Source organism: Hoplias malabaricus, chromosome 16 (genome assembly GCF_029633855.1).
Source record: "Hoplias malabaricus isolate fHopMal1 chromosome 16, fHopMal1.hap1, whole genome shotgun sequence".
Taxonomy (NCBI): Eukaryota; Metazoa; Chordata; class Actinopteri; order Characiformes; family Erythrinidae; genus Hoplias; species Hoplias malabaricus.
Genome location: NC_089815.1, coordinates 38270236 through 38298178, shown reverse-complemented (window position 1 = coordinate 38298178; position 27943 = coordinate 38270236).

Here is a 27943-nt window from a genome sequence, read left to right as displayed (position 1 = left end):
TTAGTAGTGTAGAACTCCGAGCGTGGACTACTGAGGGATTTACGACAGACCCTCTTCTCGTCTCCAGTCCTGAGTGAACTATATTTTAGTTGTAGCTTCACCACTGGTTCAGCTTAACAAATCAATCTAAAGAAAGCTTTTCCGTTCAGCTTACGTTGCGGATAAAGTCGTAGAAGAATGGACCGCGTCACTCCGGTCAATTTTGTCCAGCACAAACCGAAGATGGCAACAGACTACACGCCTTACATGGAAATGAAGGTGACTGTAACGAATTTGTGTTTTGATGCTTATGTATTTTTAATATGGAAAGCTGAAATGTCCAGATCTCTCTCTTTTGAAATAAGAGTCTGACGTATCGCGTGTAAACGATGTTAAAATTCCAGAATGTGTCTTCACTCTGTCCAAATATGGAGAAAGTTTAGCTCCATGCTGCAGTACTCCTTATTTCTTCAGCATCAATGGACCCTGAAGAGAAGGAGTACTGCAGCATGGACTGAAAGGGAACAAGTTAGGGCAACCAATCAGAACCCAAATGATTTACATATGAGATCTTAGTGCCCCTCTGGTAATCGATTAAACCCTTAAGACTTTTCTGCTTTCAGAATAAGGTATTTAGATGGTATTTCCAGTAAAAAAGTCTCACTTGAACTCTACATTGTCGCCTTCTTTCATTCCTGCAGCCCAGAAGTGCTGCCCTGCAAGTTGACTGGAGTGGTTCATAAGGTTTGTGATCTAAAAAACCCTGGCTGTCTGAATTTGTGTGTTATGTTCATATCTCATGTCTTTTCTCCCTAGTCAAATGTGGACGACACAAATCTTCTCAATAAAAACACTACAAAACCAAAGCAGAGTAAAGGTAAACTACAGCACAAAAGCTATTCTTTTAAAATGAAAGATCAGTTACATGCTCACGTTTTTAAATACTTCCTCTGTGTCTTATGCCTGGCTTTCAGAGGAAGGCCATGGCCTGAGTTTACAGCTGGGGGGAGAGTATGAGCAGAAAAAACAAAAACTTAAAGAACTTCGCCTGGATTACAGACACTATGTGGCAAAGGTGAGAGCTTACATATCCAGAGGAATCTCGTGGTTGGTGGTAATCTAGTAGTTTATATTGGGTTTATCTTCTAGAAAAAAGAGCTGGGAGCTGGGGATCCATACACTCAACCACAAATATGGCCTCCTCCCCTCAGAGAGAGAAGATCTACAAAGGTGAATTTGTATTTGTAATTTATCATCTCATAATGAGGTCTGCTTTTCTGATGAGGGATCTGTGATAGTAGAGGAAAGAACTATCTGAAATTACACTATGATATTCAGTGTACGTCTGAGATACCCTATAGGAGGTTGTCTGGGGCGGCACTTCGGGGAGGGGGGGGGGGCATTTCAGTTAATTATAACAAATAATTGCACATTATTATGCACATTTTCTGCCCTGTTGGCCAGTCCCATGTCTATCACCTGAACTGGGATTTGCTCACTCTTGTTGACAGTTGGGAGATAAGGTGTCCAGTAGCAACTGTTTGAGTTGACATGGCCTTTGTTTCTGGACTGTATAACATTGTAATTCACTGCTGGTTTAGTGACCTTGGTTGATAACTCATAGATATTTAATGACTATATTTAGGCTTCATATATTATTGAATGGTATGGTGCACATGTATTAGTCTTTTGATCCTGTTTACCCAAAATGGCATTCAGAAGAGAAGAATCACTACAAAAAATATCAATAATATCCCTCATTCTGACAAAGCTTGTGTATTTAATTGTCTTATTAGAGCACTAACTTTTTAAAGTTTCAGTCATGTACAGTAACCTCTATGGCTCTCTTCAACTCCAGCCTCCAGGTAGAGACCCTTTTGGCTCTGCAACTCCCAGCCACACACTGCATTCTCCAGACCCACGAGGACAACGGAACAGCCCTAGCCTAGAGAGGCTGCTCTTCTCCAAGAGGGATGTTGGCACAGTAACAGATCCAGCAGTTAGAAGTGTCCCGAGACCACCTCAGAGGCGCTGGGAGGAGACACTGGAAAGAAAGCTCAAACATTACACATCTGAGGAGGAGCTGAACTCAGAGGAAGAGCAAGAGGAGCTTGAGCTTCTCCAGAAAAAGAGAGTCAGAAACCGCCAGGTACCTGGACACGCTACCAGGAGGGAGAGGAGGATTCAGCACTCTGTTAACAGGTGCATCTCAATACTCTTGAGTTCTGTTGCTCTTAGCCATATTAGAAATAGTCAGTTTTTCTCTTTGTTTAATAGGTAAATCCATAAAATATTCACAATTTTTATTAGTAAGAGGGACACAAGCAAGGATTTGTTGAATATATATAATATATATATATATATATATATATATATATATATATATATATATATATATATATATATATATTATAGAGAGAGAGAGAGAGAGAGAGAAGCATGGTGAAGCAATAATGAGATTTGGTTGGTGGCTCTTTTTTTTAAATTGTTACGGAGTATCAGTTTTGTGAAGGTTAATATCACAACAAGAGTTTAAAGTAATGTAGGCAGACACTTTTCGTAGTGTCTATTTATATTTGTAGTTTGTGTCCATCAGATTCCATTTATCATCCCTTCAACATCTCTGCACTTAAACTGATTGCTTTCTAACTCAGAGTCGCCCAGGAGAGGAGAGAAGCAGAGGTATCTTTGGTTAATGAAGAGGAGAACAGACAGACCCCACTGGCAACCATTAAAACCAAGTACTGATCTCTGGCAATTAAAATAATTGGATTTGAGGTGCTTGGGTTTTAAATGAGAAAGAGACAAGTGTGCGTTAAACAGCTGAGGGGGTAGTTTTTCTGACCCTGCACAGGGTTGATCTGTACAGGTAAATTTTCTTTTATTGATTGGGAGCTTTCTTGGGTGGGAGAAGTGATGGGAACGGGACAACGGGACAGGACAGAGCTGCTAGCAAGAAGAACATGGTGGACTTTGCCACAGGACTTATGATTGGTAAGGCTAATGGCTTTAAAACCTCTATTGTCTAAATAATATTTCAGTATGCCAAGGAGAAACGTCGACTGAATGAGCTGAAATGGGAGAAAATAAATTACTCCAAGGCTTTTCAAGACATTTAAAAGGCTCCAGTGCCCCTCTGTGATCACACACACACACATTTCCAAATAAACGAATGTAGTCACAGTCTGTTTTGCTGTGTCTCAGCTGGAAAAGGAAGCACAAGAACATTTAGGCTCAGTCTCACATCCCAGTCCTTATTTGTGTGTACCCACAAATCTGCAAAGTTCTAGTGTCCCAATTTTCATTCAAAGAAGTGCTTGAGTTCCCTCAGTGAACCCAGCACCAACACAGATGCCACTCCTGTCCCACACTTCTCCATTCAAAATAATAAAGCAGCGAATACCGCATTGAGCAACAATTTTCTGTTCTCTGCATCTACCACTTACACTTTATATAAGAGGGAGTTTCTTAATGCGCTACTCATTAAAGCTAAACTTATTTGGAATAATCTTTTAGTGTAGTCTGTCCTTTTCACAGAGACACTCAAACTCTCAATGTTAAGAGGTTACAGCTGAAACTGATATTGCACTAATCTTTAAGGGCTGAATAATCAAATTATGGCAATATACCATTAAAAATAGTGAATTTTCTTCCTGTAAAACACCATGATGTGTCACAAGAACCACACATGACTGATAATAAGCTCAGAATTTGAACACAGGCTGTAGCAACCATTTAATGAGAAAACAGGCTTAGCTCATGGTCAGTACACAGAGTCGACTCCTCGCCACATGGTCAGGAACACAACTATGGGGCTGAGCCTGCTGGCTTGATTTTGATAAGTGTGGGATAATGAATAAAACATGCTAGAGGTATTTCAGGGCATTGTTTGGAGGGTGGAAAGTGGGAAACGTAAAATAGTTTAGGCATAAAGCGATAAAAGTAAGATATAAGAGTTTCCCAAAATGGAGTGAAATGAAGCAGTAAATAAACCATTCAAATAAATAATTTCTGAAAACACCCAACTTTTCACCATCCAATCAAATCTAGATGTATAATCATATCCCGCCCGCATCAGCAGTCCCGCTTCACTCAGATATACTCCACGTTAAAGAAAGATATGTTGCAAAGTGCACTTCAGCTTGTGGCTCCAGGCCCGTGCCAGGGTCTGTGTTTTCTCTACAGTACGATTAAGATTGTCTTAACCGTCAGCAAATATATCACAATGTGGGTGTTATTACAAGTGGAAATAGTATGGATTTATTCATATTTAAGAAAAATGCAAAATACCTTGTTTTACATAATTATGCAAATCATTTTCACTGAAAAGATAATGGGTCAAAATGAACTCTCAAAATCTGATATATTTGCCCACTGCAAACCTTTTCCCTAAAGAGCTTTGGTTAGGACTGGCTTTATGCACAACTCTCAGCCTGTGGAGGATCCTTCATCCAGAGGTCCTTGAGATTCCAGTGAGACCAGCATCTTCAAATACCTGTTAGATGCTCAGCAAAGGCTATTTAAAATAGCATTCATTTGGCAGAGAGAAACTTTCCTTAACAAGCCTTTATCCGACCATATTCATCTGTGCTCTGAATCACTGTCTGTGTACGGTCCGATGGTCGTGAAACATCACATCTTTGCAGGCATTTTGCAAGACCATGCAATAAAAACCACAAGAAGGATGTATTTCATTTACGAAATACAAAATATTCTCTTCCGCAGCCCACATGCCAAGCTGCTCGTCTCCTGCTTCAGGAGATTGGTCTTGGACTTTCCTTTGAAACCTGACACACACACACACACACACACACACAGGTTGTGCAGAGTAGCAGACGATCCAGAAACTCTTACAAACACCTTCCATTACACAATGCAAGAGGGTGGATCATATGTCGGCTCTGAACCTTCAGAAATTCTGAACTTTCCTGAAGTGGAATTTCAGTATAGAGTTAGGATGTAAACAATGTCACTTGAGGATACGAAAAGAGGTTCTGAATTTTTCATTGTGGTAGTGATAGGAACCCACCATCTGAGGACTTAATACTTCTGAATTGTTAATGAAGAGCCTCAGATTTTTGAGGCGTTTGTGTTTTCATGATGACACCTAGTTTCCACCATGACTGCAGTCTCTGCAACTGGCCATTTCTCATCACAGAAGTCAGAGTGACTTTATCTGAGAATCTGAAGATGTTTCTGGTCATGTGTATCCACAGGTGTTGTCATACACAGTATAAACATATGGGCATTTTTAACACACAGACACCAAGGACACTAAATAGGCTGAAAATAAATGCTGACCAGCCTTCCACAGGGCGGTTCTCTGCTCATTGTTAGAGTTGAAGGCCTTTGCGAAGCTATGGGACTCCAGCAGACAGTCCAGCAGTTTGAAAAGCTGCTCAGAGGTCAGGTAGCGGTACATTCCCTGGTCCTGCGTCTCCACATGCACATCGGCATCCGGAACATCTCTCTGCATTCAAGACACACACACATTTTATAAATATATACATATATATATTAGGAATGGTCCCTTCTTTGCACTTGATCTAATCTCTGTGTTTTCATACGGCAAGCAGAAGTGTATTTGGCAGCCTATTGTTAACATTTCATTCTTAGTTTTCATGCCTAGTTTTACACTCTGGACCAATAGAGAGTGTTGCCGTATTTTATTTTTGTAAAGAGCGTTTAAAATTCACTTGTGGTGAAATTTGATGTAAATGGTCTTGATGATAATTTGGGTCTTGATCATTTTTAAACCTGGAGTTAAATTAAAGTTTAATAAATATTTATTGTTTAGTGGATTTGGGTCCATTTCATTATATTTGGGATGAAGGGAAAAGTGTAAACTGGATGTTCTGCAGTTCTGTGGCTGGGAAGAAGACAATGTTGCCGATGGTCTGGATGAGCTCCAGCTGCACCACACACTTTATGAGTAATGCTGTAAAGAGCCGCTGCTCCCGGGCTTCTGCAGAAGACACACACACACACAAAAAACACTCTTAGTAAAACCCTCACTATGACTCAGCTGGTCACTTCAGAGCCATGTGACAGTAAACTGATGAGGAATCCAAAGAAGGAGGCATTGTCTACAATGATGTTTCTTCATGTTATGAAGTAATTATGCTGACATCCAGGGGCTTGGATGTATCAGAAATCCTCTACTACATCTTTTCTAAACATGGCTACCTCCATGCTGTGGAGCATAAAGACTTTATCCGATGTGAAACATTTCAAAAAATATTTTCTCTAAAAATACTAGGTTTTACTGGTGAAAGTGGCTCGTTTAAATTGATCAAATAATTACAAAAACATCTTAAGCACGATTTCAAAAGACTGGGAAAAAATGAACTACGAATGTGGCTCCAGTTTTAAGCTGTTAATGAGTCAGGGTCACAATAGCAAAATAACAAAAAGCACACTGCATTAATGCCATGTTTACAGACTTTACAGTGAGTATGTGATTTCTGAATGAAAATCTAGGGTCTGAACTGTAGGGGCGCAGAGCACATTAAATACTGCTGTGGGGTGCTATGACCAGGAGAACAATTTGGAATAATTTAGATTTAAATCAGACAAACTGTAATATCTTATGAACAAATTGTTGTGTATAAGTTAATCACTGATAAATAACAGTAATAATAATAATAATTAGGTCGGGGCAATTTATTGAAAATGAATCGAAATTGACATTCAGAACTTCTAATCGACATAATCTTGTCTCTATACTTTATATCAATAATTTTTAACTGTTTTTTAAAATTATTATTCAGTGTATGTTCATGTACTGTCCCTTCAGAACCAAGCGACCAAGACGTAGTGAATCTGCCCCTATGTGCCACATGGAAGCAACCTAAATGCCGAAGCTGACAATTGAGCAGCGTCTGTGTTTTGGGCGTGCTGTGTTTTGACTAAAACAAAGTCAAAAAGTAAAATGTAATGAATATTATTGGAGCACTTTTACAGCACATGCCTCGTCACTAAACGATAAGGGTCAAAAATACAAATACAATATAATTGTTCATTAATCTTAATCATGGTAAAATGTACCAGTAATTGTGATCTTGATATGCACTAATATCGTCCAGCACTAATAATATATATCCATCCATTATCTGTAACCGCTTATCCAATTCAGGGTCATAGTGGGTCCAGAGCCTACTTGGAATCATTGGGCGCAAGGCAGGAATACGCCCTGGAGGGGGCGCCAGTCCTTCACAGGGCAACACACACACATTCACTCACACCTACGGACACTTTTGAGTCGCCAATCCACCTGCAACGTGTGTTTTTGGACTGTGGGAGGAAACCGGAGCACCCGGAGGAAACCCACGCGGACACGGGGAGAACACACCACACTCCTCACAGACAGTCACCCGGAGCGGGAATCGAACCCACAACCTCCAGGTCCTTGGAGCTGTGTGACTGCGACACTACCTGCTGCGCCACCGTGCCGCAATGTTTATCTTTATTTTATTTTTATTTTTTTTCCACCATTAATGCAGTTCCCTGTCTTTTAGGGATGCAGAAGACCCAGAACAATTTGAAGAGTGCTATTTGAAGGGCTCAAGGTATCTTATAGCCATATTTTATTTGTTCTGTTATGATTTGGGGTGTCACGGTGGAGCAGCAGGTAGTGTCTCTGTCACAGCTCCAGGGTCCTGGAGCTTGTGGGTTCGAGTCCTGCTCCAAGTGACTGTCTGTGAGGAGTGTGGTGTGTTCTCCCTGTGTCTGCATGGGTTTCCTCCAGGTGACTGTCTGTGAGGAGTGTGGTGTGTTCTCCCTGTGTCTGCATGGGTTTCCTCCAGGTGACTGTCTGTGAGGTGTGTGGTGTGTTCTCCCTGTGTCTGCATGGGTTTCCTCCGGGTGACTGTCTGTGAGGAGTGTGGTGTGTTCTCCCTGTGTCTGCATGGGTTTCCTCCAGGTGACTGTCTGTGAGCAATGTGGTGTGTTCTCCCTGTGTCTGTGTGGGTTTCCTCCGGGTGACTGTCTGTGAGCAATGTGGTGTGTTCTCCCTGTGTCTGTGTGGGTTTCCTCCGGGTGACTGTCTGTGAGGAGTGTGGCGTGTTCTCCCTGTGTCTGCATGGGTTTCCTCCGGGTGCTCCGGTTTCCTCCCACAGTCCAAAAACATACATTGGTAGGTGGATTGGAGGCTCAGAAGTGTGGTGTAGGTAGGTGTGAGTGTGTGACTGAATGTGTGTGCTGCCCTGTGAGGGTCTGGCACCCCCTCCGGGGTATATTCCTACCTTGTGCCCAATGATTCCAGGTGGGCTCTAGACCCACCGTGACCCTGAACTGGATAAGCTGTATAATGAATGAATGTTATGATTTGTTTTTCCAAGCCATTCTTTGAGAAAATGATCCTTGTTTGTGCGCTGTGCTTGGAATAAAGGTGATCTGCCCCATTGTTTTAATTTCTTTTATTTTTTAATTCTATTCCCAGAAATGTCTATCCTGCCATGGTAATCAATTGGTTAATCTGACTTTTTATTTTCTTTGATCAGTGTGCACTGATCACATCCCAGAAGAGGTTGAAAACACTAGGAAGAGGACAAGAACACTGGTCTAAACAGGAGGTGATGGCTGTGATGAAACCTCTCAAGCCTCACATAACGAAAGGAAAACTGGCCACAATGGCAGAATGTCAGCGGTGCAAGGATGCTGAGGATCCTGTGTTGAAGGACCGAAGTGCACAAAATATAAGAGACTTTGTTAGAAATAGAGGGATCACATTTTAAAAGGAAAATTCAATTTAATGAAGAATTGCTTCAAGGACATGGGCTTGATTTTTGTTGACTTAGTTCTTTAACAATCTGAGAAAAGTGTGATGTTACACCTGCAGCATGTTAATTAAAGATGTGTTTAATTATTTGTTTGTTGTTATAACTGGAGCTGCAGTTAACGCTAACACAAGCGAGATGCTCATGTCCAGTTTGTTGTTTACAGGGACCTGTTCTGCTTAATCACATGTGTCTTTGGAATGCACCTGTTATGTTTGTGTTTGTGTGTGATCAAGTACCAGTAAACCACCTCTGTCCTTATAATACAGTGAAATGCCCTTTTTTGTGTATTGTTAAATCAGTGTCCTGGTAAAGTAGGCATGACCTCACAAACCTCTTGCCATAGGCAGGAGATTTTCAGGATGTCCCCATATACAAGCATGTTGTCAGGTGGACATAGTAAGAGCTTACATTTGTGTAGAAACAAATTAAGGTGATATTTGTGTTCTGTAAAAAGAGAGAATTTTTTGGTGTTTCCAGCAGTGCTGTAGGGCAAAGGGAAAGGTGGGTGCCACTAAACCACATTTTAACTGGTTTGGCAAGGGATGTCCTCATAAGACTTAGACCTGTGTGTGTGTGTGCAGCCTATAATCTCAGTTCAAAGTTTAATCATTCTCCTGCTCCTTAGTAATATTTTTCAACAAAAATTGAGTAGTTTGAAAATGGCGAGTGAGAAGAATACATCACTGAATTCAGGAGTGTTTGAATTTTGAATTAAACGTTAAACAAAGGTGTACAAAGAAGTTTGAAAGCATTTAATACTTTCCTTAGCTCTTGAAAATGATTTTATGTCTTGTTTTTCAAAGAAAAACTGAAATACCTTATGAAAAACTAAAGAAATGGAGTGAGAGCTGTTTCCTGCTTCACTCAGATGTTCACAACTAAGCCATTTTCTATTCTTTGTCTCACAGCTAAATGGTAAACACTGATCCTGGGTCTGTGTGTGCTCAGTTTGGAGAGTATGGCTGTTGTGATTTCTTCAAACCACCAGATGTCACTGTTTTAAGCCTTTAACTCTTCTGGCCAATCAGGATGAAGCTTCAAAACAGCCTCCACCTGTCTGGGACTTGAGTGAATACTAATTGGAGTCAGCTGTGTTGTCTGGGTTCGGTTCAGTTCAGCAGATTTCCCAGCAGTCTTGTTGCTTTCTGAAAATAGGACTTAATTTTGTTGTTATTTTGGCTGTTGTCTTTAGATGAGGCTGAATTTGGGTTCTCTTGTGTAAATGCGTTTTAGAGATTTCTGTTTTATTCATCGCTTGATTGATTTACAATTTTGACACAATGAATGCTGTAAACAAGGGTTGTATGTAGATTGTAAAGTTCATTAGCTCTTTATGAATTGTTTTTAGTTTCATTGGAGATTTGTAGTTTTCTGTTATGATGAAATGTGCTGTTTTTGTTCAGTTTTATTCTGTGGAATCTGTTGGGTTCTGTTTGGAGACTTCCAGGTCTTTGTTGTTTGAAAGGGCTTTTATTTTACCCCAGGTCCATTCAGTAAGGGGCAATAACTGAATCCGTCTGAAGTTAAAAAAGAGACTTTCCATTCAATCCACTCACATCTGAGAGGGCTTGGTTCCAGTCTATGGCCAGTGGGATCCTCTTGAAGAGATTTTGAGCAAGGTCTGTGAGGTAGGTCAGAATCTTTTTTTGCTCTCTTGTGTGTTTGTCACCTCTCATATGAAGAGCCATGGTCCTGGTTTATGGAGGCCACCTGTTTGTTTGGGGCAGGATTAGGAGCTAGATGGTTGCAAGTCTTGGTTCAGGTCTGTGGAGCTAATGGGATTGTTATGGGCATGGATGTTTCTCTCGTATCTCTGTCCTGTCCTGTCCATATGTTCTAGGATCCAGTCCTGGGTTCCTGACTGACTGCATGCCGGATGCCGGAATCTGTGTCCATGGTTTGGCTTCAACCATCAGCTATAAAAGAGAGAGTTTAGTCACACCCGGGAGGAATGGTTCCTCACTCAATTGTTTATCTTTTTTGCTGTTGAAACTCGCTTCGTGTTTGAATTGTTAATTGTTGAATGTTTTTCTGAGTGTTGCCTGTCTGTCATTGTTTACATTTGTAACTAGTACCAGTTGTAGGGAGTGGCTGCCGTTTTGTTTTGGGAACTGGGGTTTGTCTCTGTTTATACACAGCAAGGGAGTAAGGTTAGCACATTGTCTTTCACAGGTTAGTTAGTGTACCTAAAAGTAGTTAGTGTGGGGTTTGTTTGTTGTTTTGGCCTGGGTCACTCCTGAAGTCACTTTCTGGTCACTAAACTGTATCAATCACATCAATACATTTCACAAAACTGTCCTAAGTTGTAGTTTTTTTTGCACTCATCACACTCCGTTATTTCATTTTTTTGTGTTGCGGTCTGCCCTAGACCAGGTCGTAACAGGATCTTTCTAGAATATTGAATTCTATTCCAGGAGACCCTGTTTCTCTGTTGTAAAAGAGGGCCAGTTTGGTCCCATTCCCACACACACACACAAAATCCAATGTTATTGGATTCTGAAGGGCTTTGTTCTGGTCTATGGCAACACTGGTATCTGTCTCAAAGATTGATTCCAACCTGTTGAACCAGCTAAACCCAGTTTTGGAGTTCAGATGCTCTCTGGTGTAAAAAAAAAAAAAAAAAAAGCCCAATTCCACCTCAAACCCTGTCCCATTTTTTTTCTCTCTCTCTCACACAGGTTTACAGTGTTTATCAGGACACCCTGTAACCATGGTTTTTGAGGACACACCTTTCCTGACATCCTTTTTGTGAAAGTGTATATTTTGTGGTTCTGTTGTATTCATATTATTTAATATGATATTTATACTATTTGTTTTAAGAAAACGAACAGCCTTTTAAATTGTCAAATGGTGTAACCACAAAAAATGACAAATATCTAATATTTCACACCTAGAGTTCATGCAATTGCTTGTAAAATTAGCCATTTATTTTATAATATCCCATAAGAATGTTTTATTATATTTTTTCTAAATTTAGATTTTATGGGATTTTGTGAGACCATGTGCCATTAACATCTTCTTTTACGTGTATTCTTTGACCATGGTAAAAATGGTTTAAACACCCATTATTCCAGTGTAGTAGAGTATTAAATCATAATCCATATTAACTTTTTTGTACAATATTAGTATTTTAGACAAGATACTGGTTACACCAACTGACCACAAACCTTCTACAGCAAAAGAACAAGAATAACTTGTGTTCGATTCTGATTTCAGTTCAGTTCTCATACAATTTCAGTTCGTAAAATGACAGCCATTGTTTTCAAAGAGAGTGAGTGAATGAAGGAGAGAGAGATTGTTAGTGAGAGAGTATCAGACATTGTTTTTTCATTTCTTTCATCACTAAACTGTTTTGATTAAACTTTTAAAAACTGACAACCATCAGTGTGAGTTCCTGTCATCTGATGAGATGTGAACCAATTGTTTCACATTAACATAATAATATAGAGGAAACAGCGTGTCAGAAACTTATATCTTGAATTATTAAAGGGGTTGAGGATGCCTGTGGTACCTCTACATTTGGCTGCACATAGTCATGATCATGAGGGTTAACTATGGGTTACTGGACAATATGCTGGTCATCTTCGGAAGTGTTAATCAATAGAGGAGTAAGGTTTAAAACATCAGTACCATTTTATTCTCTATATACTGTCTTTGATACTGCTTCCAACTTTCCCTCATCTTTTGTTGTATGTGCACCTTTCCCAATATATATGTACAAAGTACATAATTATTTCCTGAAATAATTATGTATATATTATGTATATATATTGGGTTATGGAGAAACTACTTGGTTTAATGGCACATACATTGGTTTTAAACTGTTGGTTTGTATATATTGGTTTGTTGGTATATATATTGGACTCTCAGTACATACATTGGTTTGTGTGCATGTGTATATCGGTTTGTGGGCATGTATCGGTTTGTGGGCATGTATCGGTTTGTGGGCTTGTATCGGTTTGTGGGCATGCATATATCGGTTTGTGGGCATGCATATATCGGTTTGTGGGCATGCATAAATCGGTTGGTGTGTATCGGTTTGTGGGTTTGTATCGGTTTGTGGGCATGTATCGGTTTGTGGGCTTGTATCGGTTTGTGGGCATGTATCGGTTGGTGTGTATCGGTTTGTGGGCATGCATATATCGGTTTGTGGGCATGTATCGGTTGGTGTGTATCGGTTTGTGGGCATGCATATATCGGTTTGTGGGCATGTATCGGTTGGTGTGTATCGGTTTGTGGGCATGTATCGGTTGGTGTGTATCGGTTTGTGGGCATGCATATATCGGTTTGTGGGCATATATCGGTTTGTGGGCGCATATACTGGTTTGTTTATATCGGTTTGTGGGCATATATATATTGGATTCTGCGCTGCATGGTAGAAATTTGCCGTTCAGTGCTGTTCAGCGAGTAGCCTGTTTTGATTGTGCTGCGCGGTTTTAATGAACCTCAGTTTGGACAAACTTCTGACATATTCCAAATAAAACCGAGTGGCCCGGTGACTGAGCTCCGCGATTATAAACACTAAATAAAGGTCATAATAAAGATAATAAAGCTCAGACTAGCTGATTGGATTATGGTCTACAACAATGTGTTTTCTACGACGCTGAACTTAGCTCGTAGATCGCAGATTCGCAGATCCAGATGTTCTTTTCGAGTTGCGCGCGATCCCTGAGCGTTCTGTTCAGCTGCGCGCGCGATCCCTGAGCGTTCTGTTCAGCTGCGCGCGCGCGATCCCTGAGCGTTCTGTTCAGCTGCGCGCGCGATCCATGAGCGTTCTGTTCAGCTGCGCGCGCGATCCCTGAGCGTTCTGTTCAGCTGCGCGCGCGATCCCTGAGCGTTCTGTTCAGCTGCGCGCGCGATCCCTGAGCATTCTGTTCAGCTGCGCGCGCGAACCCTGAGCGTTCTGTTCAGCTGCGCGCGCGATCCCTGAGCGTTCTGTTCAGCTGCGCCCGCGCGATCCCTGAGCGTTCTGTTCAGCTGCGCCCGCGCGATCCCTGAGCGTTCTGTTCAGCGGCACGCGCGATCCCTGAGCGTTCTGTTCAGCGGCACGCGCGATCCCTGAGCGTTCTGTTCAGCGGCACGCGCGATCCCTGAGCGTTCTGTTCAGCGGCACGCGCGATCCCTGAGCGTTCTGTTCAGCGGCACGCGCGATCCCTGAGCGTTCTGTTCAGCGGCACGCGCGATCCCTGAGCGTTCTGTTCAGCGGCACGCGCGATCCCTGAACGTTCTGTTCAGCTGCGAGCGATCTCTGAACGTTCTGTTCAGCCCCGTGCGCAATCTCTGAGTGTTCTGTTCAGCCCCGTGCGCAATCTCTGAGTGTTCTGTTCAGCCGCGTGCGATCTCTGAGTGTTCTCTTCAGCTGCGCGCAATCTAAGTGTTCTGTTCAACCACGGACGCGATCTCTGAGTGTTCTATTCAACCGTGCGCGCGATCTCTGAGTGTTCTGTTCAGCCGCGCGCGCGATCTCAGTGTTCTGTTCAGCCGCGCGCGCGATCTCTGGGTGTTCTGTTCAGCCGCGCGCGCGATCTCTGAGTGTTCTGTTCAGCTGCGAGCGATCTCTGAGTGTTCTGCTCAGCTGCGCGTGCGATCTCTGAGTGTTCTGCTCAGCTGCGCGTGCGATCTCTGAGTGTTCTGCTCAGCTGCGCGTGCGATCTCTGAGTTTTCTGTTCAGCCCCGTGCGCGATCTCTGAGTGTTCTGTTCAGCCCCGTGCGCAATCTCTGAGTGTTCTGTTCAGCCCCGTGCGCAATCTCTGAGTGTTCTGTTCAGCTGCGTGCGATCTAAGTGTTCTGTTCAGCCACGGACGCGATCTCTGAGTGTTCTATTCAACCGTGCGCGCGATCTCTGAGTGTTCTGTTCAGCCGCGCGCGCGATCTCAGTGTTCTGTTCAGCTGCGCGCGCGATCTCTGGGTGTTCTGTTCAGCTGCGCGCGCGATCTCTGAGTGTTCTGTTCAGCTGCGAGCGATCTCTGAGTGTTCTGCTCAGCTGCGCGTGCGATCTCTGAGTGTTCTGCTCAGCTGCGCGTGCGATCTCTGAGTGTTCTGCTCAGCTGCGCGTGCGATCTCTGAGTTTTCTGTTCAGCCGCGTGCGCGATCTCTGAGTGTTCTGTTCAGCTGCGAGCGATCTCTGAGTTTTCTGTTCAGCTGCGCGCGATCTCTGAGTGTTCTGTTCAGCCGGGGGCGCGATCTCTGAGTGTTCTGCTCAGCTGCGCGTGCGATCTCTGAGTGTTCTGTTCAGCTGTGCGGGATCTCTGAGTGTTTTGTTCAGCCGCGGGCGCGATCTCTGAGTGTTCTGTTCCACTGCGAGCGATCTCTGTGTGTTCTGTTCAACTGCGTGTGCGATGTCTGAGTGTTCTGTTCAGCTGCGTGCGATCTCTGAGTGTTCTGCTCAGCTGCGCGTGCGATCTCTGAGTGTTCTGTTCAGCTGCGTGCGATCTCTGAGTGTTCTGTTCAGCTGCGTGCGATCTCTGAGTGTTCTGTTCAACTGCGAGCGATCTCTGAGTGTTCTGTTCAGCTGGGCGGGCGATCTCTGAGCGTTCTGTTCAGCGGCACGCGCGATCTCTGAGCGTTCTGTTCAGCGGCATGCGCTATCTGAGTGTTCTGTTCAGCTGCGAGCGAGATCTCTGAGTGTTCTGTTCAGCTGCGAGTGAGATCTCTGAGTGTTCTGTTCAGCTGCGTGCGATCTCTGAGTGTTCTGCTCAGCTGCGCGCGAGATCTCTGAGTGTTCTTTTCAGCTGCACGCGCGATCTCTGAGTGTTCTGTTCAGCGGCATGCGCTATCTGAGTGTTCTGTTCAGCTGCGTGCGATCTCTGAGTGTTCTGCTCAGCTGCGCGCGAGATCTCTGAGTGTTCTTTTCAGCTGCGAGCGATGTCTGAGTGTTCTGTTCAGCTGCGAGCGAGATCTCTGAGTGTTCTGTTCAGCTGCGAGCGAGATCTCTGAGTGTTCTGTTCAGCTGCGTGCGATCTCTGAGTGTTCTGTTCAGCTGCGCGCGCGATCTCTGGGTGTTCTGTTCAGCTGCGAGCGATGTCTGAGTGTTTTGTTCAGCTGCGTGCGATCTCTGAGTGTTCTGTTCAGCTGCGCACGCGATCTCTGAGTGTTCTGTTCAGCCGGGGGCGCGATCTCTGAGTGTTTTGTTCAGCCGGGGGCGCGATCTCTGAGTGTTTTGTTCAGCCGCTGGCGCGATCTCTGAGAGTTCTGCTCAGCTGCGCGTGCGATCTCTGAGTGTTCTGTTCAGCTGCGTGCGATCTCTGAGTGTTCTGTTCAACTGCGAGCGATCTCTGAGTGTTCTGTTCAGCTGCGCGGGCGATCTCTGAGTGTTCTGTTCAGCTGCGCGGGCGATCTCTGAGTGTTCTGTTCAGCTGCGCGGGCGATCTCTGAGTGTTCTGTTCAGCTGCGCGCGCGATCTCTGAGTGTTCTGTTCAGCTGCGCGCGCGATCTCTGAGTGTTCTGTTCAGCTGCGAGCGATCTCTGGGTGTTCTGTTCAGCCGCGTGCGCGATCTCTGAGTGTTCTGTTCAGCTGCGAGCGATCTCTGAGTTTTCTGTTCAGCTGCGCGCGATCTCTGAGTGTTCTGTTCAGCTGCGCGCGATCTATGAGTGTTCTGTTCAGCCGGGGGCGCGATCTCTGAGTGTTCTGCTCAGCTGCGCGTGCGATCTCTGAGTGTTCTGTTCAGCTGTGCGGGATCTCTGAGTGTTTTGTTCAGCCGCGGGCGCGATCTCTGAGTGTTCTGTTCCATTGCGAGCGATCTCTGTGTGTTCTGTTCAGCTGCGTGTGCGATGTCTGAGTGTTCTGTTCAGCTGCGTGCGATCTCTGAGTGTTCTGTTCAGCTGCGAGCGATCTCTGAGTGTTCTGCTCAGCTGCGCGAGCGATCTCTGAGTGTTCTGCTCAGCTGCGCGTGCGATCTCTGAGTGTTCTGTTCAGCTGTGTGCGATCTCTGAGTGTTCTGTTCAACTGCGAGCGATCTCTGAGTGTTCTGTTCAGCTGCGCGGGCGATCTCTGAGCGTTCTGTTCAGCGGCACGCGCGATCTCTGAGTGTTCTGTTCAGCGGCATGCGCTATCTGAGTGTTCTGTTCAGCTGCGTGTGATCTCTGAGCGTTCTTTTCAGCTGCGCACGATCTCTGATAGTTCTTTTCAGCTGCACGTGCGATCTCTGAGTGTTCTGTTCAGCGGCATGCGCTATCTGAGTGTTCTGTTCAGCTGCGAGCGATCTCTGAGTGTTCTGCTCAGCTGCGAGCGATGTCTGAGTGTTCTGTTCAGCTGCGAGCGAGATCTCTGAGTGTTCTGTTCAGCTGCGTGCGATCTCTGAGTGTTCTGTTCAGCTGCGAGCGATCTCTGAGTGTTCTGCTCAGCTGCGCGTGCGATCTCTGAGTGTTCTGCTCAGCTGCGCGTGCGATCTCTGAGTTTTCTGTTCAGCCGCGTGCGCGATCTCTGAGTGTTCTGTTCAGCTGCGAGCGATCTCTGAGTTTTCTGTTCAGCTGCGCGCGATCTCTGAGTGTTCTGTTCAGCCGGGGGCGCGATCTCTGAGTGTTCTGCTCAGCTGCGCGTGCGATCTCTGAGTGTTCTGTTCAGCTGTGCGGGATCTCTGAGTGTTTTGTTCAGCCGCGGGCGCGATCTCTGAGTGTTCTGTTCCACTGCGAGCGATCTCTGTGTGTTCTGTTCAGCTGCGTGTGCGATGTCTGAGTGTTCTGTTCAGCTGCGTGCGATCTCTGAGTGTTCTGTTCAGCTGCGAGCGATCTCTGAGTGTTCTGCTCAGCTGCGCGTGCGATCTCTGAGTGTTCTGTTCAGCTGCGTGCGATCTCTGAGTGTTCTGTTCAACTGCGAGCGATCTCTGAGTGTTCTGTTCAGCTGCGCGGGCGATCTCTGAGCGTTCTGTTCAGCGGCACGCGCGATCTCTGAGTGTTCTGTTCAGCGGCATGCGCTATCTGAGTGTTCTGTTCAGCTGCGTGCGATCTCTGAGTGTTCTGTTCAGCTGCGTGTGATCTCTGAGCGTTCTTTTCAGCTGCGCACGATCTCTGATAGTTCTTTTCAGCTGCACGCGCGATCTCTGAGTGTTCTGTTCAGCGGCATGCGCTATCTGAGTGTTCTGTTCAGCTGCGAGCGATCTCTGAGTGTTCTGTTCAGCTGCGAGCGAGATCTCTGAGTGTTCTGTTCAGCTGCGAGCGAGATCTCTGAGTGTTCTGTTCAGCTGCGAGCGAGATCTCTGAGTGTTCTGTTCAGCTGCGTGCGATCTCTGAGTGTTCTGTTCAGCTGCGTGCGATCTCTGAGTGTTCTGCTCAGCTGCGCGCGAGATCTCTGAGTGTTCTTTTCAGCTGCACGCGCGATCTCTGAGTGTTCTTTTCAGCGGCATGCGCTATCTGAGTGTTCTGTTCAGCTGCGTGCGATCTCTGAGTTTTCTGTTCAGCTGCGTGCGATGTCTGAGTGTTCTGTTCAGCTGCGAGCGAGATCTCTGAGTGTTCTGTTCAGCTGCGAGCGAGATCTCTGAGTGTTCTGTTCAGCTGCGTGCGATCTCTGAGTGTTCTGTTCAGCTGCGCGCGCGATCTCTGGGTGTTCTGTTCAGCTGCGCGCGCGATCTCTGGGTGTTCTGTTCAGCTGCGAGCGATGTCTGAGTGTTTTGTTCAGCTGCGTGCGATCTCTGAGTGTTCTGTTCAGCTGCGCACGCGATCTCTGAGTGTTCTGTTCAGCCGGGGGCGCGATCTCTGAGTGTTTTGTTCAGCCGGGGGCGCGATCTCTGAGTGTTTTGTTCAGCCGCTGGCGCGATCTCTGAGTGTTCTGCTCAGCTGCGCGTGCGATCTCTGAGTGTTCTGTTCAGCTGCGTGCGATCTCTGAGTGTTCTGTTCAACTGCGAGCGATCTCTGAGTGTTCTGTTCAGCTGCGCGGGCGATCTCTGAGTGTTCTGTTCAGCTGCGCGGGCGATCTCTGAGTGTTCTGTTCAGCTGCGCGGGCGATCTCTGAGTGTTCTGTTCAGCTGCGCGCGCGATCTCTGAGTGTTTTGTTCAGCTGCTGGCGCGATCTCTGAGTATTCTGTTCAGCTGCGCGCGCGATCTCTGAGTGTTCTGTTCAGCCGCGTGCGCGATCTCTGAGTGTTCTGTTCAGCTGCGAGCGATCTCTGAGTTTTCTGTTCAGCTGCGCGCGATCTCTGAGTGTTCTGTTCAGCCGGGGGCGCGATCTCTGAGTGTTCTGCTCAGCTGCGCGTGTGATCTCTGAGTGTTCTGTTCAGCTGTGCGGGATCTCTGAGTGTTTTGTTCAGCCGCGGGCGCGATCTCTGAGTGTTCTGTTCCACTGCGAGCGATCTCTGTGTGTTCTGTTCAGCTGCGTGTGCGATGTCTGAGTGTTCTGTTCAGCTGCGTGCGATCTCTGAGTGTTCTGTTCAGCTGCGAGCGATCTCTGAGTGTTCTGCTCAGCTGCGCGTGCGATCTCTGAGTGTTCTGTTCAGCTGCGTGCGATCTCTGAGTGTTCTGTTCAACTGCGAGCGATCTCTGAGTGTTCTGTTCAGCTGCGCGGGCGATCTCTGAGTGTTCTGTTCAGCGGCACGCGCGATCTCTGAGTGTTCTGTTCAGCGGCATGCGCTATCTGAGTGTTCTGTTCAGCTGCGTGCGATCTCTGAGTGTTCTGTTCAGCTGCGTGTGATCTCTGAGCGTTCTTTTCAGCTGCGCGCGATCTCTGATAGTTCTTTTCAGCTGCACGCGCGATCTCTGAGTGTTCTGTTCAGCGGCATGCGCTATCTGAGTGTTCTGTTCAGCTGCGAGCGATCTCTGAGTGTTCTGCTCAGCTGCAAGCGATGTCTGAGTGTTCTGTTCAGCTGCGAGCGAGATCTCTGAGTGTTCTGTTCAGCTGCGTGCGATCTCTGAGTTTTCTGTTCAGCTGCGTGCGATCTCTGAGTGTTCTGCTCAGCTGCGCGCGAGATCTCTGAGTGTTCTGTTCAGCTGCGAGCGAGATCTCTGAGTGTTCTGTTCAGCTGCGAGCGAGATCTCTGAGTGTTCTGTTCAGCTGCGTGCGATCTCTGAGTGTTCTGTTCAGCTGCGCGCGCGATCTCTGGGTGTTCTGTTCAGCTGCGCGCGCGATCTCTGGGTGTTCTGTTCAGCTGCGAGCGATGTCTGAGTGTTTTGTTCAGCTGCGTGCGATCTCTGAGTGTTCTGTTCAGCTGCGCACGCGATCTCTGAGTGTTCTGTTCAGCCGGGGGCGCGATCTCTGAGTGTTTTGTTCAGCCGGGGGCGCGATCTCTGAGTGTTTTGTTCAGCTGCGGATGGTCTCTGAGTGTTCTGTTCAGTTGCGCGCGATCTCTGAGTGTTCTATTCAGCTGCGGACGATCTCTGAGTGTTCTATTCAGCTGCGGACGATCTCTGAGTGTTCTGTTCAGCCGGGGGCGCGATCTCTGAGTGTTTTGTTCAGCCGGGGGCGCGATCTCTGAGTGTTCTGTTCAGCTGCGCGCGATCTCTGAGTGTTCTATTCAGCTGCGGACGATCTCTGAGTGTTCTCTTCAGCTGCGCGCGATCTGAGTGTTCTGTTCAGCCACGGGCGCGATCTCTGAGTGTTCTATTCAGCCGCGCGCACGATCTCTGAGTGTTCTGTTCTACAGCTCGCGCGATCTCTGAGTGTTCTGTTCAGCTGCGCGCGATCTCTGTGTGTTCTGTTCTACAGCTCGCGCGATCTCTGAGTGTTCTGTTCACCTGCGTGCGATCTCTGAGAGTTCTGTTCACCTGCGTGCGATCTCTGAGTGTTCTGTTCACCTGCGCGTGCGATCTCTGAGTGTTCTGTTCACCTGCGCGCGATCTCTGAGTGTTCTGTTCAGCTGCGCGCGCGATCTCTGAGTGTTCTGTTCACCTGCGTGCGATCTCTGAGTGTTCTGTTCAGCTGCGCGTGCGATCCCTGAGTGTTCTGTTCACCTGCGCGTGCGATCTCTGAGTGTTCTGTTCACCTGCACGCGATCTCTGAGTGTTCTGTTCAGCTGCGCGCGCGATCTCTGAGTGTTCTGTTCACCTGCGTGCGATCTCTGAATGTTCTGTTCACCTGCGCATGCGATCTCTGAGTGTTCTGTTCACCTGCGTGCAATCTCTGAGAGTTCTGTTCACCTGCGTGCGATCTCTGAGTGTTCTGTTCACCTCCGTGCGATCTCTGAGTGTTCTGTTCACCTGCGTGCGATCTCTGAGTGTTCTGTTCAGCTGCGCGCGCGATCTCTGAGTGTTCTGTTCACCTGCGTGCGATCTCTGAATGTTCTGTTCACCTGCGCGTGCGATCTCTGAGTGTTCTGTTCACCTGCGTGCGATCTCTGAGTGTTCTGTTCACCTGCGTGCGATCTCTAAGAGTTCTGTTCAACTGCGTGCGATCTCTGAGTGTTCTGTTCACCTGCGCGTGCGATCTCTGAGTGTTCTGTTCACCTGCGCGCGATCTCTGAGTGTTTTATTCAGCTGCGCGCGATCTCTGAGTGTTCTGTTCAGCCGCGGGCGCGATCTCTGAGTGTTTTATTCAGCTGCGCGCGATCTCTGAGTGTTCTGTTCAGCCGCGGGCGCGATCTCTGAGTGTTTTGTTCAGCTGCGCGCGCAATCTCTGAGTGTTCTGGTCTGCTGCGCGCGATCTCTGAGTGTTCTGTTCAGCTGCGAGCGATCTCTGAGTGTTCTGTTTAGCCGCGGGCGCGATCTCTGTGTGTTCTGTTCAGCTGCGCGCGGGATCCCTGAGTGTTCTGTTCAGCCGGGGGCGCGATCTCTGAGTGTTCTGTTCAGCTGCGAGCGATCTCTGAGTGTTCTGTTCAGCTGCGTGCGCGATCTCTGAGTGTTCTGTTCAGCTGCGCGCGATCTCTGAGTGTTCTGTTCAGCTGCGGACGATCTCTGAGTGTTCTATTCAGCTGCGGACGATCTCTGAGTGTTCTGGTCTGCTGCGCGTGCGCAATCTCTGAGTGTTCTATTCAGCCACGCGCGATCTCTGAGTGTTCTGTTCAGCCGCGTGCGATCTCTGAGTGTTCTGTTCAGCTGCGCACGCGATCTCTGAGTGTTCTGTTCTGCTGCGCGTGCGGTCTCTGGGTGTTCTGTTCAGCCGCGTGCGCAATCTCTGAGTGTTCTATTCAGCCACGCGCGATCTCTGAGTGTTCTGTTCAGCCGCGTGCGATCTCTGAGTGTTCTGTTCAGCTGCGCGCACGATCTCTGAGTGTTCTGTTCAGCTGCGCGCGATCTCTGAGTGTTCTATTCAGCTGCGGACGATCTCTGAGTGTTCTCTTCAGCTGCGCGCGATCTGAGTGTTCTGTTCAGCCACGGGCGCGATCTCTGAGTGTTCTATTCAGCCGCGCGCACGATCTCTGAGTGTTCTGTTCTACAGCTCGCGCGATCTCTGAGTGTTCTGTTCAGCTGCGCGCGATCTCTGTGTGTTCTGTTCTACAGCTCGCGCGATCTCTGAGTGTTCTGTTCACCTGCGTGCGATCTCTGAGTGTTCTGTTCACCTGCGCGTGCGATCTCTGAGTGTTCTGTTCACCTGCGCGCGATCTCTGAGTGTTCTGTTCAGCTGCGCGTGATCTCTGAGTGTTCTGTTCAGCTGCGCGCGCGATCTCTGAGTGTTCTGTTCACCTGCGTGCGATCTCTGAGTGTTCTGTTCACCTGCGTGCAATCTCTGAGAGTTCTGTTCACCTGCGTGCGATCTCTGAGTGTTCTGTTCACCTGCGCGTGCGATCTCTGAATGTTCTGTTCACCTGCGTGCGATCTCTAAGAGTTCTGTTCACCTGCGTGCGATCTCTGAGTGTTCTGTTCACCTGCGCGTGCGATCTCTGAGTGTTCTGTTCACCTGCGCGTGATCTCTGAGTGTTCTGTTCAGCTGCGCGCGATCTCTGAGTGTTCTGTTCAGCTGCGCGCGATCTCTGAGTGTTCTGTTCAGCTGCGCGCGCGATCTCTGAGTGTTCTGTTCACCTGCGCGTGCGATCTCTGAGTGTTCTGTTCACCTGCGCGCGATCTCTGAGTGTTCTGTTCAGCCGCGGGCGCGATCTCTGAGTGTTTTGTTCAGCTGCGCGCGCAATCTCTGAGTGTTCTGGTCTGCTGCGCGCGATCTCTGAGTGTTCTGTTCAGCTGCGAGCGATCTCTGAGTGTTCTGTTTAGCCGCGGGCGCGATCTCTGAGTGTTCTGTTCAGCTGCGCACGATCCCTGAGTGTTCTGTTCAGCCGCGGGCGCGATGTCTGAGTGTTCTGTTCAGCTGCGCGTGCGATCTCTGAGTGTTCTGTTCAGCTGCGAGCGATCTGAGTGTTCTGTTCAGCTGCGTGCATGATCTCTGAGTGTTCTGTTCAGCTGCGCACGATCCCTGAGTGTTCTGTTCAGCCGCGGGCGCGATCTCTGAGTGTTCTGTTCAGCTGCGTGCATGATCTCTGAGTGTTCTGTTCAGCTGCGCACGATCTCTGAGTGTTCTGTTCTGCTGCGCGTGCGGTCTCTGGGTGTTCTGTTCAGCCGCGTGCGCAATCTCTGAGTGTTCTATTCAGCCACGCGCGATCTCTGAGTGTTCTGTTCAGCCGCGTGCGATCTCTGAGTGTTCTGTTCAGCTGCGCGCACGATCTCTGAGTGTTCTGTTCAGCTGCGCGCGATCTCTGAGTGTTCTATTCAGCTGCGGACGATCTCTGAGTGTTCTCTTCAGCTGCGCGCGATCTGAGTGTTCTGTTCAGCCACGGGCGCGATCTCTGAGTGTTCTATTCAGCCGCGCGCACGATCTCTGAGTGTTCTGTTCTACAGCTCGCGCGATCTCTGAGTGTTCTGTTCAGCTGCGCGCGATCTCTGTGTGTTCTGTTCTACAGCTCGCGCGATCTCTGAGTGTTCTGTTCACCTGCGTGCGATCTCTGAGAGTTCTGTTCACCTGCGTGCGATCTCTGAGTGTTCTGTTCACCTGCGCGTGCGATCTCTGAGTGTTCTGTTCACCTGCGCGCGATCTCTGAGTGTTCTGTTCAGCTGCGCGTGATCTCTGAGTGTTCTGTTCAGCTGCGCGCGCGATCTCTGAGTGTTCTGTTCACCTGCGTGCGATCTCGGAGTGTTCTGTTCACCTGCGTGCAATCTCTGAGAGTTCTGTTCACCTGCGTGCGATCTCTGAGTGTTCTGTTCACCTGCGCGTGCGATCTCTGAGTGTTCTGTTCACCTGCGTGCGATCTCTAAGAGTTCTGTTCACCTGCGTGCGATCTCTGAGTGTTCTGTTCACCTGCGCGTGCGATCTCTGAGTGTTCTGTTCACCTGCGCGTGATCTCTGAGTGTTCTGTTCAGCTGCGCGCGATCTCTGAGTGTTCTGTTCAGCTGCGCGCGATCTCTGAGTGTTCTGTTCAGCTGCGCGCGCGATCTCTGAGTGTTCTGTTCACCTGCGCGTGCGATCTCTGAGTGTTCTGTTCACCTGCGCGCGATCTCTGAGTGTTCTGTTCAGCCGCGGGCGCGATCTCTGAGTGTTTTGTTCAGCTGCGCGCGCAATCTCTGAGTGTTCTGGTCTGCTGCGCGCGATCTCTGAGTGTTCTGTTCAGCTGCGAGCGATCTCTGAGTGTTCTGTTTAGCCGCGGGCGCGATCTCTGAGTGTTCTGTTCAGCTGCGCACGATCCCTGAGTGTTCTGTTCAGCCGCGGGCGCGATGTCTGAGTGTTCTGTTCAGCTGCGCGTGCGATCTCTGAGTGTTCTGTTCAGCTGCGAGCGATCTGAGTGTTCTGTTCAGCTGCGTGCATGATCTCTGAGTGTTCTGTTCAGCTGCGCACGATCCCTGAGTGTTCTGTTCAGCCGCGGGCGCGATCTCTGAGTGTTCTGTTCAGCTGCGTGCATGATCTCTGAGTGTTCTGTTCAGCTGCGCACGATCTCTGAGTGTTCTGTTCAGCTGCACGCGCGATCTCTGAGTGTTCTGTTCTGCTGCGCGTGCGATCTCTGTGTGTTCTGTTCTGCTGCGCGTGCGATCTCTGTGTGTTCTGTTCAGCTGCGCGCGCGATGTCTGAGTGTTCTGTTCTGCTGCGCATGCGATCTCTGTGTGTTCTGTTCAGCTGCGCGTGCGATCTCTGAGTGTTCTGTTCAGCCGCGGGCGCGATCTCTGAGTGTTCTGTTCAGCCCCGTGCGCAATCTCTGTGTGTTCTGTTCTGCTGCGCGTGCGATCTCTGTGTGTTCTGTTCAGCTGCGCGCGCGATCTCTGAGTGTTCTGTTCAGCTGCGCGTGCGATCTCTGAGTGTTCTGTTCAGCTGCGCACGATCTCTGAGTGTTCTGTTCTGCTGCGCGCGATCTCTGAGTGTTCTGTTCAGCTTCGCGCACGATCTCTGAGTGTTCGGTTCAGCTGCGCACGTGATCACTGAGTGTTCTGTTCAGCTGCGCACGTGATCTCTGAGTGTTCTGTTCAGCTGCGTGCGATCTCTGAGGGTTCTGTTCTGCTGCGTGTGCAATGTCTATGTGTTCTGTTCTGCTGCGTGTGCGATGTCTGAGTGTTCTGTTCTGCTGCGTGTGCAATGTCTGAGTGTTCTGTTCTGCTGCGTGTGCGATGTCTGAGTGTTCTGTTCAGCCGCGTGTGCGATCTCTGGGTGTTCTGTTCAGCTGCGTGCGATCTCTGGGTGTTCTGTTCAGCTGCGTGCGATCTCTGGGTGTTCTGTTCAGCTGCGTGTGATGTCTGAGCGGTCTGTTCAGCTGCGTGTGCGATCTCTGAGTGTTCTGTTCAGCTGCGTGCGATCTCTGAGCGGTCTGTTCAGCTGCATGCGACGTCTGAGCGTTCTGTTCAGCTGCGTGCGACCTCTGAGCGTTCTGTTCAGGTGCGTTTGATCTGAGTGTTCTGTTCAGCTGCAAGCCCAATCTCTGAGTGTTCTTTTCAGCTGCACGCGCGATCTGAGTGTTCTGTTCTGCTGCGTGTGCGATGTCTGAGTGTTCTGTTCAGCTGGGTGCGCGATCTCTGAGTGTTCTTTTCTTACTGCGCGAGCCATCTCTGAGTGTTCTGTTCAGCTGCACGCGCGATCTTTGAGTGTTCTGTTCAGCTACGCGCGATCTCTGAGTGTTTTTTTCGAGCTGCGTGTGCGATCTCTGAGTGTTCTTTTCGTGCTGCTCGCGGCATCTGAGTGTTATTTTCGAGCTGCGCGCGCCATCTCTGAGTGTTCTGTTCAGCTGCGCGCGCCATCTCTGAGTTTTCTGTTCAGCTGCGCGCGCAATCTCTGAGTGTTCTGTTCAGCTGCGCACGCGATCTCTGAGTGTTCTGTCAGCAGGAGCTGTAGCCGAGATGTTACTGTGCTGTACCCTTTTTTCCCGTCACAGTAATACCGGATGTATGTCACAGCGGCTACTGTGCCGGTACACCCAGCAGCACAGCGGCTACTGTGCCGGTACACACAGCAGAACAGCGGCTACTCTGCCGGTACACACAGCAGAACAGCGGCTACTGTGCCGGTACACCCACCAGAACAGCGGCTACTGTGCCGGTACACAAAGCCGAACAGCGGGTAATTAAATTAAATGTTGGATGTGTTTGTGTGTTAAAGTGTTGTGATTTTTATTGTACATGGCGTGACCAATTACCACGAACATCATCCATGGTCCAAATTATCCAATGTTCAACACTTTATATTCCTGTAGTCATGAAAAGTGCATTTTCTATAAAAAAAATCTACTAGGTAACATTTTTCTATTTTAATTGTTTTAATTACATTTTAGAATACACAGATAATATTATGACCACAATATTTCTGTCCATTCTCTCAACTTCACTGACCATACAGCAGCCCTTTGTTCTACAGTTACAGACTGCAGTCCATATGATGCTTTGGAAACTTTTTTGACCCCTTTCATCCTTCAATGGGCAGATCCCTACCAGGTGTTGTTGCAATAGTACAGAGCCTGTAGTAGCAACGTCACAGTGTTTTTGAAGGTGCAATTTAAGAAAAAATCCCTAATGTTGCTTTAATTTAATTACCATTAATGGTATTTTTCCTCCTTATCCATATCAATCCTCCACATATATAGTGATTTAAATGTTGCATGAGGCGGGTTGTGTATTTTCTTTTGAATGTTTCCCACACGGAGTTTACTGTGCACCACCTTTCCAAATCAGAGACGCCACTCGTGATCATGTAAGGTAAGTTAGGCCGTGTCCACATGTACTGTTAGGCAATGTTATTTTTACTTTTTGTTTCAGTAATTAGCTATACTGACTATGTTTATCGGGAAAACAGGCAAAAGTACAGAATTTGCGTCAGTGACAGAACTCAAAGAAAAAGCAAACGATTCACAATGTCCATACTGCACGAAGACGACGGCATGCTCAGATCGACATCTCTCTTCCAAACATTTGAAATTTGCCATATATTACACACATAATAATGAAGGTAAGCATTTGCTATTGTATACTTTGCTATGAGAGTTCAGAGATAATCACCACAAATGTAAATAAAAGGTTTTGTATCGTTGTGTAAATCTCATTAGCTATTGTGTTATTACATTAAGGTTACATTTAAGTTTGTGTTGTCCTTTATGGATGAACTAAACACTCCATACACGCATTTTTACGTGTCAGCAGCATGTCAACTTTCAGGTATATTCAGTATAACTATTTTATTATTAATTATTAAATATGAATTATCGCATTGATAAATATAAGACCATAGCTCTACTATTGTATCAATGAATCATTATTTAATGATAGAACAAGCATTATTTTCAGATTTTATAAAAATTCTAAACGAATGCTAGTTAATGCTAGTTCTTGTTTCATGTATTATACTTAATGATTAATTGTTACATTACCTAACCATTTAGTATGGCTTATTAAGTATTGTAAATTAATGTACCCTTATTGTAAATTGTTCATGAGATTTTTAGTAACACAAAAAATAATAAAATTTGTTATAAGTAATCTACAGAGTTCAACTGTCCACATTATATGGAGGGTTAAATTATATAGGATAACGCTGGGGTTCCAAAACAAACTTTGTAATGTTACACGGAAAATCAGTGCTACCTTGATGAATAACAGTGACGTACACAAAACCAGAGGCAGTAGGGGGAAAATGTTCAAAACATATCACCTAAGAAGATTCATAGCACATATGTAAATTTATTTGATGTTCAGACATTCATCAAACATATGTGTTGAGTAAAAAAAGAACACTGTTCGCTTTATATGGATGGTTAAAGTGTATATCTGATGTTAACCTGAGAATTTACTGAACATGAAACAGGTATAATACAGTTATAGACATGATTCTGACACCATTCTGTACCTGGAGTTTAACTGGATTAGTTTTT